The 18,000-nt window shown below is 45.7% G+C and overlaps 1 protein-coding gene across 3 annotated transcripts in view; it reads left to right on the top strand.

Annotated features, from left to right (window-relative positions):
* PDPR (pyruvate dehydrogenase phosphatase regulatory subunit) overlaps nucleotides 1-18,000 on the top strand; it is a 1,147,433-nt gene that overhangs the window by 56,683 nt on the left and 1,072,750 nt on the right. The window contains exon 2 of one of the 3 annotated variants that reach the window (XM_069655129.1): nucleotides 2,436-2,641. The exons of the other annotated variants lie outside the window; for them this stretch is intronic. The gene's annotated coding sequence lies outside the window, so the exon portion shown is untranslated. The remainder of the gene's footprint in view (nucleotides 1-2,435; nucleotides 2,642-18,000) is intronic. 3 annotated transcript variants of the gene reach the window in all.

Here is an 18,000-nt window from a genome sequence, read left to right as displayed (position 1 = left end):
GTTGCAAACCAAGGTGTCTAGACCCACCCCACACCAATCACAAACTCTCCTTTTTGAACTCTATCTATGCACAATAATGATTTCAGATATCTAAGTGTGAGGGTTAGTACGCCAAGCGTTGCAGTGCTACACGGATTGGCAGAGGTAACAGCTGATACCCCTGGCTGCCTCTAATTGAAGACCATACTACCTCCCAGTCGCTCTGATCTGTGAAACCACTGTCACATTCAGAGTTATAGGGTTGTGTACCTCTTGAGCTCTGTACTTTGGTGATCATCCCAGAAAACTTTGTCCAACTTGCTACAACTCACTCTTAGTCTTTAGAATGGCAGAGAAATGTATTTGTACGACACTTGATGGTACAGGATAGTATATTTAGATAATGCTCTTGCTGGGTTCAAAGTGCCTTGTAGCGCTGCCTCAATTGAAGACGAACCAGCAAAGAGCTCTTGTTTGATTAAATCGCTAGATCTGAACTTGTCCCAAAAACAAGCCATCTACTCCATTCATTAATTTGTTGAAACCACTGCTAAATCCCTGCCATGGCTCCATGGTAGCCAAATCATTACTGGAAAGGCCTTTTATGAGTGCTCTCTCTTGGCTTTCTCAAGGGTGCAGAAAATTAAGGGATAAGGGCCTCAACATGAGTTATTTTATACCCCTTAGTGAGGTAGCTCATGTTGAACTCTTGAGCCTCTGTAGTAGTAATTCCAACAACCATTCTATCTACCTGATCCTCTGATAATGAAGCTTTATCTCTGCAGGAGCAACTCTTTAACTGGTTGTCAGAGGTTGCTGCAACCAACGACTTGTAGAGAAACCCAGCAGTATTAAGAAGTGCAGAAGAGCTGGGTGGCTGCTGGGGGGGAAAATGCTGGTGACGAGCAGTGGTGATGGTCTTCAGGAATGAAGTAGAGAAGAGAATGACCTGATGGATATCGAGCAACAGTGGGACTGGACCTTGAGATGTCAATGCTACTTCTTAGTACTGTTGCCCACTTTGTTCTTGGTTACGTCATCTCCTCTAAGCAAGTTGATGAAAATACCTATTCATGCCTCTACTTAGTCATAGTTGAGGCACTTGTTCAGTGAGCTGCAGGCTAATAGATCCAATCCCCCAGAAAGGGATGATGGGAGGTGTATTTCCAGAAAAGCATTTCTATTTTTCCATTCTCAAAAGCTAGGACTGAGTCATATTGACATTTGACCTACACTGCCTCAGCGCTGTTGGCCTTTGAAAGGCACGAGGAGGGTAGTGTCCCTCCCCCTCTGTTCCGTGGTGCTTTTTGACTCTGGTCTGCGCTCACTTGAATATTGCTTCAGTAGAATAGACAACTGCTATTGTATGCCCATCCCAAAAGACCCACTTGAAGCAGTGCTCCAAATGGCAAATGTACAAGCAGTAAAAGCACATCTCTCTGCTGAAGGAAGCTCAAACAAACAGAAGCTTTACAATGAAGTAGACTCTGTACACCCGTACCTCTGAAAACCAGAACATTTCTTTTAAGACGTTTTATGTCGCCAGTAAATGACAAAGCTGCAACTGTCCTAGGAAGCCTGGAATTTTGTATTATCCTTTTGGGGTATCAAGTTCTGTGAGCAATATATAATATTGTATTACAAATTATTGACACTTGCCCTTTATGAAAGAATGAACAGTTTATGTTGGGATGTCAACCCATGGTCTAAGGTTTGTGCACACAAGTGCTGCTGTGTTGATTATACAATGTAATACCTTTCAAACAGACTTCTGGAAATATATGCTATTTCTTGCAAGTGCATCAGCATTTTAAACATACTGTCATGCTGATGGGTCATACTATGCCCCATGGTAATAAATGCATAGTGCCCGTCCTCCCCACTGTACATCAATATATTGAACTTTTGTGGCTGTCAGCTTCTCCTTCCCAACAGATGTTTCACCTACCTGATAGAATTTCATTTAAAGAGCTGCACACAGCAGGTGTGGCAGGAATAGAAGAGGAACAGAAGAGAGACTATATCATGGAGCTCTCATAATCAGTACTCTAAATCCAGTGAGGATTACACTGTGTTTCTCTTTTCCCAGGCAAAGTCTGCACAGTGGTTTTATCTTCAACATGTTACTTCTCATAATTGAGTATATAAAGAAAGAATTGATGCTTCATAATGCATGGAGAAATGCATGGTGTTTTTCTAATTTATTTGGTGCAGTAACGCTGAATGCCATAAACGGCCAATAGTATCTTTTGATTATATAGTTTGCTGTGTTTAGGGTAGTTTCCTTCAGTGTTTCGATATCCCTTACCGTTCTTGATTACCACAAAGATGCTCGGGTTATGCTTCTAATGTTTAATGTTGTCACTTACTTTTCAAACCCTCTTTGCCAAAACTGTTCCCTTTAAATGCCCGATAAATATAACAAATGTACATTAAACTTGTTTTTTCTTGAACAGGTTCTGCCTCCAGTGTGATATATATATCAGCTTTCTCTGAGTGAATGAGCAGCCACTCGAATTCAGGCCTGCTAACTTTCATTTTCAAATGTGTGGAGATCATGCATTTGAAATCTATGTTGAAGTTGCTCCAATTGTATATCATCTGGACGGAAACATTTGTCACACGAGATTGTGTTTCTTTCCTCCTGAAAGGAAAGGAAACGGTGAGTTAAACTGCACTTTGTAGCCAGCATAGCAGAGATATGATGAGGCTAGTTTGGTGTGTGGTTGTGAAGATCCCTGATAGGTAACTGATTAAGGATTACACAATTGCATGCATCATTCTGGTATTTCAGTGGTCCGTTTCTAATATAAAATATGCACCCAGGGTAACCTACCCACACCACTGCATGCATCCTTAAACACCCCATCTGTATCTGTATATAGTGACCCGGGAAATGTAACTTCCATCAATTAAATTATGTCAGACTCTCTAATTACAAACATATCCAAAATAAGCAAACTCCTACGTCCAATATTCCACAATGTGAAAGATATTCCTGCACCTGTGTAACCCCTCCCTGCATGGCTGACAGGAATAATATCACCCACAGGATTTACACACCATCATCAAAACCATGTATAGTGACTACCCAAGGGAACGTCACACTGTGAGCTCTACACCTTGGAAATGACCTATCATGTGGCTTGAAAATAAGCCACAGTCCTGGGAAAGACCTTATCGGCAGAAACATTACTTGCTTGGATATGTAGCATTGCTGTAATTAACAAATCACAGGCACCAAAATCAAGATTGGATAAGCGAGAGCTAGGAGCAGCTCCTGGGTATCCAGCTGTAACCAGTGACCAGGAGCTACCAATGGATAACTAGGAGCTAGTACATTGCGCTCCTCAAATCAAACTTCCAAATAAAATATAAGCATATCATTTTGTCCATTACTTACAACCTTGTATGCTTTAAAGATCTTATAGAGGCATTGTAATGTTTATTTATTGCCCCTAATTCACAGAGTTAAATTCACACAGGTGTGTTTGTTCGCAATCAGTTAGCCTTGGGAGCCAAACATAGCTCCTGGTGGCTGTTGGTGCCAAGCTAACCAGGCTCTTCTAGGCTACAAGCAGCAGCTAAATAGCTCCCATCTCCCCTCAATTTCGAACCCTGAAATCACCTCAGCAAACACTCCACACCCAACAGGTAAATCGTTGCTAGGTAATAGAGTATGGTAGTAAATGTTCTGTGGGTCCTTTCTAAGAGATGCAGTAACAATAAAAATAATTAGCATTTAGGTGTGCCCCTCATTCCTATCACCTATGGCTGATATATCTGGTATTTTTCAGGTTTGTTTCAGTATTGCCTTCAGCCAAATATGCAGAGGTCTTATCATTCTTCGTAGTAGATATTCCCATATACACTACTGTGGGGTGTGATTTAGGGAGTTCCTCACAGGAACGGGAGTTCTTGCCCCAAATGGGGAGTCTCTCCCAGTGAGGTCCCACTTGCCCAGACCCCTTGGGATGTCCTTGCTGAGCTCACCTCCATAGCCTCAAAGGGAGAGGCTCCCCCTGGGGAGAAGGGACGAATACCTGCGATTTGTCACATCTCGTAACCCCTTCTTTACAAATAAATAGTGATCCCTGTAATGTATTCACCCAGTGCTCCAGATAAGGTTTTGAGGCGGGAGTGTTTTTACTCCCTATATTTAAACTTTGATAGTAAATGCAATTTCAATGGATTAAAAATGACTTTTGGGTCTAAGATGGCCGCCGTGGGGTAAAGCTGTGTTTTACCCCTGTGGGCCAAATAGAAAGTTGCAAGCTCTGACACCGCCTGACATCGCGTGGGTGCGATGCAATAAAGGAGGACAGTTGAATGACCCCTCGGCGCTGACGTTTGCTGAAGATCCACAGGCATAAGGTGGGGTGTGACGCTGGTGAGAGCAGCTCAGGATCCGTGGGACAAGCTTGCGGAATGGACTTTGAGGGATAAAACGGGCCCCCCATCTTTGCAGGAACTGCCTGAGGAATGGTAGAAGGAGGAGCGGAGGATACGGTCCGGCACCCTGAGAAGCGTGTGCGGCAGAGGGGGATGGCGAATGGGCATCACCCGCAGTGCATTGGCATCCAGAGAAGGAACCATGGAGGAATAGGGCTGGTGCTCCTGAGCACTGAGTCCTACTCAGAATATCCCGTGAAGAAGCTTCCACGAATTGTGAAGGAGTGCTGCTCCCTGGGAGGGGCGTGGGACCCAAGGCCAGCTACATTACGCTGTGGCGCTCCTTGTGTCTGTAACGCGGCCCGAGGGGGCCAACAGCAGGGATTGTGGGGACCTGGACCAAGTCAGTATAGCAAGCTGCCCGCACCGGATGGATGAAATAGGGTGGCAGATCTACTGAAGACTAGTGTTCTGGGTGACAAAACATAAGGAGATACTCCCTGGATGCATGCAAGAACATTGATGAGGCACTGGAAGTGTGTTCAACCCTTGGGTTTGTGGAATGACTTCACCTGTGTACAAGGGCTAGCTAAGAAGGCAGTGGTTGTGAAGGGTGACGCGGTTGGCACCTAGAGGAAGGGAGCCCTAAATGGGTAAACAGGCCTGTGCTTGGGCCACCTTGTGAACAGTTTGTATCAAGAGAACAATAAAAGGTTGCGAGTAGGTGAGAAGGGAGGGAGCAACATATGCCAAAAAGAGGGGGAAGCATATTGGTTCTTGTGTATTGGGGAACTGGACTGACCAATAGAACTGCTTCCATGGTCTTAAGGGTGATTCCCTAAATCGGCTGAAAGTGCGCATTTCTAGATGTCAGGTGCTAAAGGGAAAACTGCCCCCTTGAAATCCAAAACACCCACCAGTATGCAGGGAGGTCAGCTGGAACGCTGCTGGCGGCCTTGCACTGGAGAAACCTCCATGGGGGATGAAGCTGTGCAGCAGGCGCAGGCTTCAGGATAAAAGGAATCTGAGCTGATCAAAATAGCCTTGAATAAGGAAGATCTCCAGGAATGCCTCAAAGGAATGCAAGAGAGGATGATGAACAACTTTCAGGTTCAGTTAGAAAGGATGAAGGAAGACCTACAGAGTTCATTGACAGAAGTGAAGAAGGAAGTCTGCGAAAATTGGCGCTAGGGTTGATATTACGGAAAGGGGCTTCACAGAAATAACAAAATAAGTTGGTCAGAATAGCGAGCTCCTAGAACAATTAGCAAGGGTCACCCACAATTTGGAAGTACAGATGAGAAGATTTGGAAAACCGATCCCAGAGATCAAATATATGGGTGAAAGGCCTTACAGAGGACATAAGGGATGCAGATTTGAAAACTACGATACAGCAGTGTTTTGGGAGCCTTCTCACGAAAATGGCACCTGAGGATGTGGGGATCGATTGGGTACACAGGGTGGGCCCCAAGAGATCCGGCCCATGTACAAGGCCAAGGGACGTGCTGGTGGCCCTCTCATCATACTCAATGAGAGGATATTCTCTGAGCGGCGAGGTCATAGCTTACTCTAAGACTTGCCATTTTCGACTCTGCAAAAAAGGAGGGCCATGATTCCGATGACCAAGGAATTAATCACTAAGCAAATCCTATATAAATGAACTTTTCTGTTTGGACTGCTTTTTACTTGGGATGGCAGACAACATAAGGTCACGACGTGTGAGGCAGGACTATTGGTCAGGAACCTAAAAGAGGAAAAGCGGCCCAGTGGGCGACTGCAAGATCCTACCCCCTCGGGCAGTAATCGTCCTTGGGACTGGTCTGAGGCTCATGACAGATGAGGCAGCAAGGCGATACAATTAAGAGGACCCCCAGGCAAAACAGGTGGAGCAGGGCCGACGGGGGGGGGGGGAGGATTTAAGAATCAGATTAATTGCTTCTACATATGGTCTATCTAGACATCTGCAACTACAGGAAAGAAAAATCAATGAAGGGGAGCTGATGCGATGTGAGTGGTGTGTGCGGTAGGATTAGAGGCCTGCCAGGAGGTAGGGTGGAGGGGACGGCATTGAGGAATCACTGGGGCAGTGTAGTTCTCGCTCACTAGGGAAGTTCCTGGGGTTGTATCAGGATCAGAGCCCCAGGAAGGTATCTGGGTTTTCGTAGGCGCTTTGGTTCTGACTGGGGGAGGGGGGGGTAGGTTGCAAAGTGGTTGGGGGGTTTTGGGGGTGGGCAACGGGTTCAGTTTGTTGTGAGGGGTTTGAGAATAGGGTGTGGGGAGTTGGGGATGAGGACTGACTATGCTGGTATTCGGTAAATAGAGGTGATTCATCATCTGGAAAAGACGTTAATTCATAGGCAGTGTATTGGTGACAAATGTTGTCTTTAACAATTTATTCACATAAAGTAAGAGGAAGGAATTCCCCTGTTAAATGCAAAGAAGTGGGGGTACAAATTAGACGATCCCAAGCTGACATAATAATGTTGCAAGAGACCCACATAAAGAAGGCGGATAGATCAATCCCCGGTTTCTGACAATTTACACATCTCTATCAAGCTAATACTCCGGGGAGGACGGCGGGGGTGTTGTTTGGCATAAAGGATGCTCTTCAAGCTAAAGTTGAGCAATCAGTGGTGGATAAACTGGGCAGATATCTTTTCCTATTAATTCTTTTGGGACGCACTAGGGTGCCCTTGGGAATGATTTATGCACCCAAAACAGGCCAGGAAGCATTCTTGAGGGTGACTTTGATGAAGCTGGAAAGATTTGCTCTGGGGGAGATGGTGCTGACTGGAGATTTTAATTTAGCATGGGATCCAAACCTAGAAAGCAGCATGAGCAATCGTCACAGCGGGAGTACCCCCTCTAAGCTTTTGAAGGAGAATTTTAAACCCTTCGCCCTCAAGGAAATATGGTGATCAAAGAAGGGAGAAGAGCGAGGGTTCACATGTTTCTCCCGCATATACCAAACATTCTCAAGGATAGATCATATATGGATGATGCCCACTTTGCTGGGGGAGGTGGAAACAGTCGATAATGGTTGCCAGACATTTGGTCGAAAAAAAATTGGTCTACCAGACAAATGGTCGAACCAATTTGATCGAAAACCAAATGGTCGAATTTTTTTTTTTTTTATTTCGACCCTTTTTTTTCATTTTTTTGGGGGGGTCCCCCCCAACCCCCTTTTTTTCTCTAAAATCCCCTTTTTTTACTAAACGAAAACCCGAAAAATAAATATATAAATAAAAAAAAGAAATTCGACCATTTGGTTTTCGACCAAATTGCGTCGACCAAATTGCAGTCGACCAGTTTTTTTTCGACCAGTTGACTGGACACCTTATCGACTTCATATCATGTTCCGATGACTGGGGAAGTGAAGGGAGGGGGAAATCGTAGGGGGGTTTGGGCATGGACATGTCCCCGGGAAGTATTGTTGGACCCCATGTCGGCAGAACTGGTCGGTAGCACAATAAATGAAGGGTTTTTTTGGGTTTTTTTGGGTTTTTTTTGCACAATGGAAGTGAGGAAATGACTGAAGAAGGGTCGTGGGAGGTATTCAAAGTGGTCATTAGAGGGGAGATTGTAGTGATCCAAGCGCAAAAAAGGAAGATGAGGGTGGCACCGGAAATCGAATTGGAAGCCCAATTGAGGGAGGCCCGGCGAGTTTTAGCAGAGGGAAAGAATAAAGAGTCACATAGAAAATTGAAATTGCTGAGTACGCAAAATGCAGAGAAGGCACTGCTGAATATAAGGCAGCGGTATTATATAAGCAGATAGGCTGTTGGCCAGACAGATTAGACTGGCGAATGCGAGTGATCAGGGGGATTAAGCAATCGGATGGCATAATAGCAACAGACTCTTAGTCAATAGTGAGCTAATTTGAAGACTTTTATAGGGCTCTTTATAAGTCAGATGAACCTGATCGACAGGCATTCGACTAATATTTTAGTGGGCTTTCGCTGCAGAAAATTACGGGTCGGGAGAGGGATCGTCTAGAGGAAGAAATCGGAGTGGAGGAAGTAGAGGAGGTAATCAAATAATTACCTCCAAATAAAGTACAGGGACTTGATGGTTTCCCAGCTGGCTTCTATCAGAAATACTGCAGGCAGCTGAGTCCCAAACTTTTGCGCCTCTTCAACTCTATAGGGAGGAATGGGAAAGTGACCCACTCTATGAGTGAGGCGAAGGTGGTTGTTTTCGAAAAAATAAAAATGAAACATTTTTTTTTAAAAGTCCAACAAAATCCAGTGGTCTGTGGGTCGTACCGGCCTGTTGCTCTCTTGAACTTGGATGCAAAGATCTATACAGGCATTTTAGCAGTAAGGGGTCACCCCTCTTCTTCCGGAAATTATTGGTACAGATCAGTCTGCATTTATAAAACTGAAGCAAACGAGGTATAATACTGGGAAGCTAGCGCACCTAATCTAGAAAGCCGCCATTTGACAGGTCCCAACGATATTGGTTTTGCTCAACGCAGAAAAAGCCTTCGACCGAGTCGAGTGGCGGTTTTTATTTAGTGCTATGAAGTATATGGGTTTTGGTCCAGGGTTCATCCAAATGTCATGATGCCTACCCCCAGGCATCCGGATCAAGCCCATCAGCACCGGGAGCAGGCATCCAGATATTTAATAAAACCCCAGCAGCCCCGCCTGGGGGCTGTCTGGGTTCAGTCCTGGCGCCTTAGGCTCCAGGCTCATAATAGAAATCAGTCCTGGCGCCGTAGGCGCCAGGCTCATAGACTTTACTTTCCTCATGCAGACCATGCTGCAAATGAATCCAAGCCAACGTGAGGCCAGGATGTGACTATTTTACTGCAGGGACTTTTTTTTTACTCGGGTGTGGTTCTAGGGACTTCTTACCTGGAACTACTTTGGAGGCTATTTAAACCATGCCCGAACAGCAGCACATGCTTCGCGTTATTCTGCATCCAGCAGAGTAACGCTCACCATGCCTGCAGTCAGCATCCAGTCTTCAGCCACCCCCGTCTCGAATCCAGAGCTCCTAGCAATAGAAGAAAGAAGAAGGAAAGATTAGAACACAGATATTATTTCAATCCTTACCTGAATTCCGGATCCATCACGTCTTCGAACTTGAAGAGGACATTATTCTACACACGTCGCATCGCCAGCTGCAGCCATACTCGCCAGTCCTCACAGCATTTTTTGATCCGCCGCAGCCTCCATCATTTTCTTCGCCGAATTCCACCATCTAGGGGACAAAAGAAACATAAGGTGAGCCGAGAGAACCAACAAATACAACCTCTCCACCATAGACTTACCTGATTAACAACCGGAGGTATTATTCTGTAACAAACCGCAACTTCTTACGCCGCACCTGTAAGGAGAGAGAAACCAGCAGTTAAAATACACGCATCTTTTACCGGACAGTGTTTGGTAATACAGACTCTAACCTGAACACCATCAGCTGCCACAAGACAATATTCCCTTGGATCCAGCTGCAACACAAGAAAGGAATGTACAAGAGTGAACATCGGACATACAGAACTCTTTGAACTTTATACTTACGGGTTCTCGCCTGGAACCTCGGAGTCCATATTCATCCGGAACTCTTCCAACGCCTTCAAACCAGTGAAGTAACTGGTATCTACGCGCCCCTGCATTCCACGCAGGATGGAGAGCTCATCATTTAAAAACATAAGGTGAGCTTACTGAAAGTGAATATCGGTGGTGATTAGTGGGAAGAACAGTGGGGTGCCATTACTAGAATCCACGGGTGGCTAAATCCCTTTCTCCACTTGCAGGAGAATGCTTCTAAGGGTCAAGCAGATGAGATTAGGCGGTCCAGTCCAGTCCAGTCTGTCATCTCTGCACTACGCTTCACGTTGGAGGAGGTCGCAGCTGTCCGGGTCTGATCGACGCCCCTGTGGGAGCCAGGTGAGCGTAACACCAAATGGTACAGGCCAACTTTGCGAATCCCTTGAATCGATTGTTTAACTCTCATTTATCAGAAAATATTCAGATTATGAGTGGGACGCGTCAGTGGTGTCCGTTATCTCCGCTTCTGTATGCAATATACCTAGACCCCTTGTTAGCAACGACAGAATCAGAGGATAAGAGGTATACGGTTTGGGGCGGAAGAGTATACAATAACAGCATTTGCTGATGATATGATGTAGAGCTTAACCATTCCACAGATTTCTATTCTGGTTTTAAGTATGGAATTGTCAGGGATGGAAAAGTTAGGGGGTTGAGGATTAATATGTCCAGATCAGAGCTCTTGGGCATTGGGCTGAAGGAGGCTCAGAGGGTGGATTTGCCACAGGGTTGACCTGTCCAAATGGCTGCAGAGACCATTGGGTGCCTGGGAGTGCAGATAACTAATTAAATTTGAAACCTGTACACCGCAAATTACCCTACATTAATAAGTAAGATAAAAGAGGACTTAAGTAAATGAACCCCCCTACATATATCATGGATGGGGAAGGATAGCTACGGTAAATATGGTCACCCTACCCAGACTATTGTATTATTTCCAGGCACTTCCGGTATGGTTACTGAGATCATTTTTTAAGAATATAAATAGAATAATATTACGCTTTGTTTGGCAGAATTAACGTCAGAGGGTAGCCCTGGAAAAAACATTGATGGCACCAAAACAGAGGGAGGTGGGGAAATGGGACTCCCTAACATCTCTAAATATTATGAGGCTGCTCAATTGCGGGTGATAAGGGAATGGTTGTCTGGTGACCTGACTGAACAATGGGCAGAAATAGATAGGGCAGTAGCTGGGACCCCTCTGGAAGAATAGCTGTGGTTAAGTAAACAGGACAGACCCCAGAGTGCCAATATGAGCAGAGTACTACCGCAGCTCCACACCAGGCTCATGAGGTAAGCCCGTGGGCTGCACAGCATTCATACCGTACCCGAATGCTCATCATCGTCGGTGCATCGGAACGCACCTTAATTTCTATTTTCTACTTTGCATCAAACCCGATGCTCATTGCCACCTCCCTGGCCGCAACACCCCTCCCACTGGTTTCGTAGTGCACGGAATCCCCATTGCACACCACGGGACGAGGAAAGGGCAAAGATGGCCGACCTGTTCACCGAGGTGGCAACCCGAGCCCATCTTTGCCGTCGACCATCAGCCTAAACTGGATTGGCTCCGCCTCCCCTCTTCAGCACCAATCTAACGCCGGCAGGTGTTAGCCTGCCCACCCTGCGAAGGCCCACATTGAAAAGGCTTGCATCCTGTCCAGAGCCTGTCCGTGCCTGACCCTGCCACCTGCCTGAAACTCTGCACCCCAAACCAAGGATCCATGGATAGCCCGAGCAAGGTACTGTGACACAACCTGTCTATGCCCTCTTATGTACTTGGCCACCTATGCTCAAACGCAAACGCAATCTTCTGCACTGCCTTCACGCGTGCCGAGACTGCACACCTCCACCTCCCACTGGACTAACCCCACCCGGTTCCGAGGGAGCACCAAGTCTCCATGTATTGACAATACCGCTGCTTGCCTATCCCAGCAGCCACGCTGTCATGTGCTTTCAGCCTCATGCATCTTTTTAGCCTATATGTGTATACTCAACGCCAGATAAACCGTGCCTGCATCTCAGCTTCTTGCATTTCTAGCCCATAGTATTGCATTTCTGCGACATGCAATCTAGGTGAATGTTGCCTGCATCTCAGCTTCTTGCATCTCTAGCCCATAGTATTGCATTTCTGCGACATGTATTTCTAGCCTATATGTGGACTTTTGAATCTAGGTGAATGTTGCCTGCATCTCAGCTTCTTGCATTTCTAGCCCATAGTATTGCATTTCTGCGACATGCATTTCTAGCCTATAGGTGGACTTTTGAATCCAGGTGAACATTCACACCCTGATCCCACCTGTACGACCTTTATTGCTAAGCTCTGCCAAGCCCTGCACCCAGCTGCTCCCATTCTGACCGCATCCACACTATCCTGCTGCATTGACACCTTATCTCAGCCTTCTATCACTGCTCATTATGAGTACGCTAGCAACCAACCAACCGTCCAACCCGCACATCTTCCCCTCCTACATCCCCCCACTTACTTTCTACCCTCCTTCACTAAAACCCACAGCACAATCACCCAGCCCCCACACACCATGACTTCTTACACCAGACCTACCAACATCAGAAACCAACTCTTGGGGCTCCGCTCCAGACACCCAACCATCACCTACCAAACCCCTCTGAATCCTACCAGAATCACAAGAACGTCCTCCTCCCTGCACAAACCATCCTTAGCCACACCAGCTACAGTGCCCCCAACCCTGCCTCTCCAACACACCACAACACCACCACCTCCTCACCCCATACACTGCAATGTGCCCTCATCAACGCCAGATCCATCCCTGCGCATGCCACGGAAATTCACGAACTCCTCATCAACCTGGACCTTGACATTCTAGCCATCACCGAGACCTGACTCCATAGTGCCGCAGGGCCAGCCCTCAACCTTGCCATTCCACAGGGCTACACCATCATCAGGCAAGACTGCATCTCCGCAGTAGGAGGTGGGGTAGCACTAATCCTGAAAGATCACCTAGAGGCCAGACAAATCACATCTGACCTGGGCGACGCCACAGACTCCCTTGTGATAAAAATGTCCCTCTCCCCAAACTCCACCATCACAATCAACCTCGTCTACCGGCCACCTGGCCCGCTACTGGATTTCCATGAGAATCCCCTACACCGCCTAACAGAAAACCTAAAACCCACCTCCAAAAGCATCCTCTTAGGCGACCTTAACCTAGGATACAACGACAAAAAGTATAAACCAGCCAACTCTCTCTCACTAGCCCTAAAAGAACTAGGCTTTCACCAAAAAATAACATCACCCACACACAACAAAGGTCGCATCCTTGACTGGGTAACCAACCACAACTGTCACATCGCTATCAGCTCCATCACCCCCACGCCCTAGTCAGACCACCACATCATTCATTTCTTCATCCCCGCCGCCGCCAACACCAAAAAGCCCAACACCATCCCCCCTGCCCTGGCAAGATGCGCCAAAAACCTGACTAAAGACAAGATCACCCCCACCTTAGCGTCCTCACAACTGACCTTAAGACCTCCGACCCCTCAGTGCTAGCAGAAATCTACAGGAGTACTATAAGCACTGCCATAGACACCATTGCCTCTTTACAGAACAAAAAAGCCAAAACAGTGAAACATTCTAACACATGGTTCTCATCTGAACTTCAAGAACTCCGCTCCCAGAAAAGAAAAGCACTGAACGCATGGCAAAAATCACCCTCGACAGCCACTCTATCCTCTTACAAAAAAAATCACCTCTCAATACAAAAAAGCCATAATCATAGCCAAATCAGCATCCTATAACGAAAGAATTGCCAACGCAAGCTCTGAATCAAAAAAACTCTTCGCCATCTACAAAGAACTCAACACACCACCCACCAAGTCTCACAATATTGAGAAAGACCTAAACTGGTGTAACTCTATACAATCCGCACTACTGAACAAAACTGAACTCCTCCAAACTAAAATCAAGGAACACCACAAAAACCTATCACAAATTTCTGAACCCCCCACCACCCCTACCACCCACCCACCTCCTACCCAATGCCTCCTACCAAAGCCACCATTACCCCCTTCAAATTCATGGACGTAACGGATCAAGAAGTCTCAGAGATAATGAACAGGATTAAACCATCCAACTGCAAAGGGGACCCATGCTCAGCCAGCCTCATTAAAGACTGCTCCCAAACACTCACCCCCTTTCTCAAATCCTTCATCAACGCTTCCTTCAACGCCAACAAAGTTCCAGATAGTCTAAAAGAAGCCTGGGTACGCCCCCTTCTAAAAAAAACTACCCTTGACCCAGAAGTTGCTAATAACTATAGGCCCATTACCACTGTGCCGTTCCTGCTCAAGATTCTGGACAAAGTGGCATACACGCAAATCCAGGAATACCTCGAAACCAACAACATCCTAGGTAAACGACAATCAGGATTCCGGCCAGGTCACGGGACAGAGTCAGCCCTACTCGACTTAAAAATACAACTTGGGGACATCTTGGACAAAGGCAAACCGGCACTCCTTCTCCTACTGGACTTATCTGCCGCCTTTGACCTTGTCAACCATGATATCCTAGGGATGCACCTAAAAAATGAAGCACATTTCTCCCCAGAAGCTATCGCTTGGATGGCATCGTTCCTAAATGGCAGACTCATGAAGGTCTTTTCAGAAACTGCCTCGGCAACCCCCACCATCATCCAATGCGGCATCCCGCAGGGCTCCTGCACCACCCCTCCACTCTACAATATATTCACCCTCTCGCTCTTCAATTACCTCGACTGTCGCAACATAGTATATACCAACTACGCGGAAGACACGCAGGTACTACTCCCACTAACAGGGATTTATGAAGAAGACGCAGCAGCCCTAACCAAAATTTTCACAGCCATCCAAACCTGGATGGCTGCCAACGGCCTTTGCCTAAATGGGGATAAAACTGAGATCCTCATAGTAGGGACCAGCGAAACACTCAACAAACTCCCCCCTCAATATAAATCCTTTCACATCGATGCCACACTATCTATGTCCCGCCAGGTTAACGCCATAGCCTCCTCCTCAGCACTCACCGCCAAGATCATCGACGCAGTGAAACCATTTCTATCTACCAAAAACTGCTTATCCATCGCCAGAGCCACAATAGGTACTAAACTGGACTACTGTAATGCCCTCTTCCTAGGCACCTCTGTCAACAACATCAAAAAACTACAATCACGCAAAATAAATCGCTCCGGGCGGCACTGACTATTCCCAAAAGGGAACACATCACTCAAGCCAGAAAAAATGTACACTAGCTACCGGTAAAGGAACAGATACTATTTAAAGCCATGGCCATCACTCACAGGTGCCTCACACTAGATGCCCCACCCTATCTCTCTGATGGAATCACCCTCAACACCTCCATCAGACCTACCAGAGCTCACCGCGCCAACCAGATCTATGTTCGCACAGTCAAAAGAACCAGAGCCGAGGGTCCAGCTTCCAATATCTCGCACCCAAACACTGGAACGCCCTGCCAACTTCACATAGGAATGAAAAATCCTACACCACCGTTCGTAAAAACCTAAAAACCTTGCTTTTCCGCTAAATGTCTCCAAACCAACGTGCATAGTATGCTTGCACTGTAACCACAGCAACACATAACCTCATTGTATCCTACCCTGTCAATGCACCCCTGCTACCGAATGTTACACCCTACCTATGTTAAGTTCAAGCCTTCTGTAACAGCGCCACAATGCCTCAAGGCAGCTCTGTGCGCTTTATAAATGCAAATAAATAAAATATATGGGACCGTCTTTTGAGGCAGGGACACCTCATTGCGCGTCTGTCTCCATTCACCTCGTTATTTAGAAATGGAAGGCAAAGCAATGCAGAAAAGTGAGTGATATGATATTGGGGTGCGGGAGGTAAGAACTTTTGAAGATTACAAAACACGCATAGGCTTGACAGAAAAAGACAGAATGGAGTACAATCAACTACGCCATTGGCAGAAACAGCCTGATATTATGAAAGCATCTGAGAGCTTTGACGCCCTTTGAGCTTTTTCTAACCATGCATAAGGGAGATAAACAATTGGTATCCAGACTGTAGTGTATTTTAGTAGATTTGCAATCAGAGCATAAGTGGCCTTATATCCAGAAATGGAGAGAACCCTGGAGGAGCAAATTCCAGAATCATATTGGGGAAACCTCTGGGCAAATATACCAAAGCTGACAAGATCTAGTCAGACTAGGGAAGCATGGTTTAAAATAATGGTGTAATGGCACTACACACCTGAAAAACCACACACAACATGTTTCTCAATGTAACACAAGAATGTTGGAGGGGATGCTCAGGAAAGGGAGACTGGAGGCATACCTGGTGGGACTGTCCAATATTGAAGATATTCTGGGATGAAATAATTAGGCAGATAAAACTGATGGCGGATGGTTCCGAAATATGTATGCCCAGGGAATGAATGTGTGGGATCTTTGACACAGAGATACCGTTTATTTTGAAACCAAAACTTAACGCTTTTATAATATTGATAATGGCTGCTTGGTTGGTAAAAGCAAAAAAATGGAAACCGAGATCACCACCCACCCACAAACATGGAATTGTTGCATAAAGTGTGGGGATTATTGGCAATGGAGTGGGTCACCTATAGAAGACAAGGGGAAGCCAGCAGATTCCGGACAGAATGGTGAATGGTAATTGAATATCTTTAAGGTGATAATATGCTACAATGGTGCCCTCCGAACTTGAGAATATTGGACATAATGTAGAGGACGGGACGTTCCTCAGTCGAATGGGCATAATTGCGCAATGTGAAGGAGGAGGGTGGGACGGGGACTGTGTTACCCCGTTTTCCCCCTTTTTTGTGGTTCTCTTGTTTGATGTTTGTATGTTAAATTTGGAAATGCCAATAAAATAAAATGCATTTCTCCCTCACAAGAGAGTAAAATGTATGTGGCATCCAGATGACACGTGCACAGAGTTAACTGTATGGAAATCATTCTCGCGTGACAGCGGTCCACATTGTTATAGCAAAGCAGGCTTCACTCACAATTAAGATAAAGCAGAAGCACCCGCCCACCAATGTGCACTAACACTCTGAGCTTCACTTGCATGCAGAAAATCTCATGGTCAAAGGCTGGCTGGTCAGTTAGCCTTGCTTCCTTCAGAGGTCTGTAGATTATAGACTTGGGCAATAATAATCAAAGTGCTTAGAAGCTGAGGGAAGTCTGCAGGTACCGCTACATTAAGTAAACACCTGTCTGGATTACCTCTACAAAAACATGCCTTGCTTAGTTTCTATTCCAATTTCCAATGTTATATTTTTGTTTGTTTTGTCACTGCGCTTGCACGGGTTGGATAGTCAGGGTTTGAATGTTTGAATTGTAGTCTTGAAGGTCTGAAAGAGGCTGTGAACCCTTTGATTGGTGTAATGGCAATCGCTCAAACCTGAGCAACGGCCCTGCGGCCACTGACCATTTGTGGTACCATTTACCACATTGGCCCCAAGTTAAGGTTGGTGGATATTTAAACTAGACATTCCAGTTTTGAGATGGGCGTATTTGTCACACTTTTTATAATTAAGTGTTTAAATTTAAATTGTACAAAGTGCAAGAGTGTAAAACATGTGACGACAACCAAAACTGTAAAATGAATAGAACACATTGGAAACAAAACAGAGTTATGTAGCAAATATGTCTGGCTTCAAACATTGCATTAGATTTGTGGAAAGCCTTCCCCTACACATTAATGTGTGTACACCACATAGATACATTGTGATTATGAATGCACACAACGCAGGAACTCAGAAAAAATACTTTTGTGCAATGCAAGCATGCATTCACTAAAAACGTAATTTCTTTGTTACGAAGGATACTTCCCAATTGTTATAAATTTGTTCATCTTATTACTAACAGGACCCTCACCTGCTAGGAAAATAAAAAATGCGTGCATATTTCTCTCCATGAGCATCTACAGACACAAAACACTGCAGAGGTTGAACAAAAGGAACCATTTGTTATCTTAATGTGTGCTGTATCCTTCTGAAGGGCTTGCAGCACAGAGAATACAAATTGCATATTTTCGGACTGCTCTGTACGGCCGAGGA

The sequence above is a fragment of the Ambystoma mexicanum genome, chromosome 1p (genome assembly GCF_040938575.1).
Source record: "Ambystoma mexicanum isolate Mex_15411 chromosome 1p, UKY_AmexF1_1, whole genome shotgun sequence".
Classification (NCBI taxonomy): Eukaryota; Metazoa; Chordata; class Amphibia; order Caudata; family Ambystomatidae; genus Ambystoma; species Ambystoma mexicanum.
Note: the sequence above shows the minus strand (reverse complement) of the source record. Positions and strands in the feature narration are given on the sequence as shown.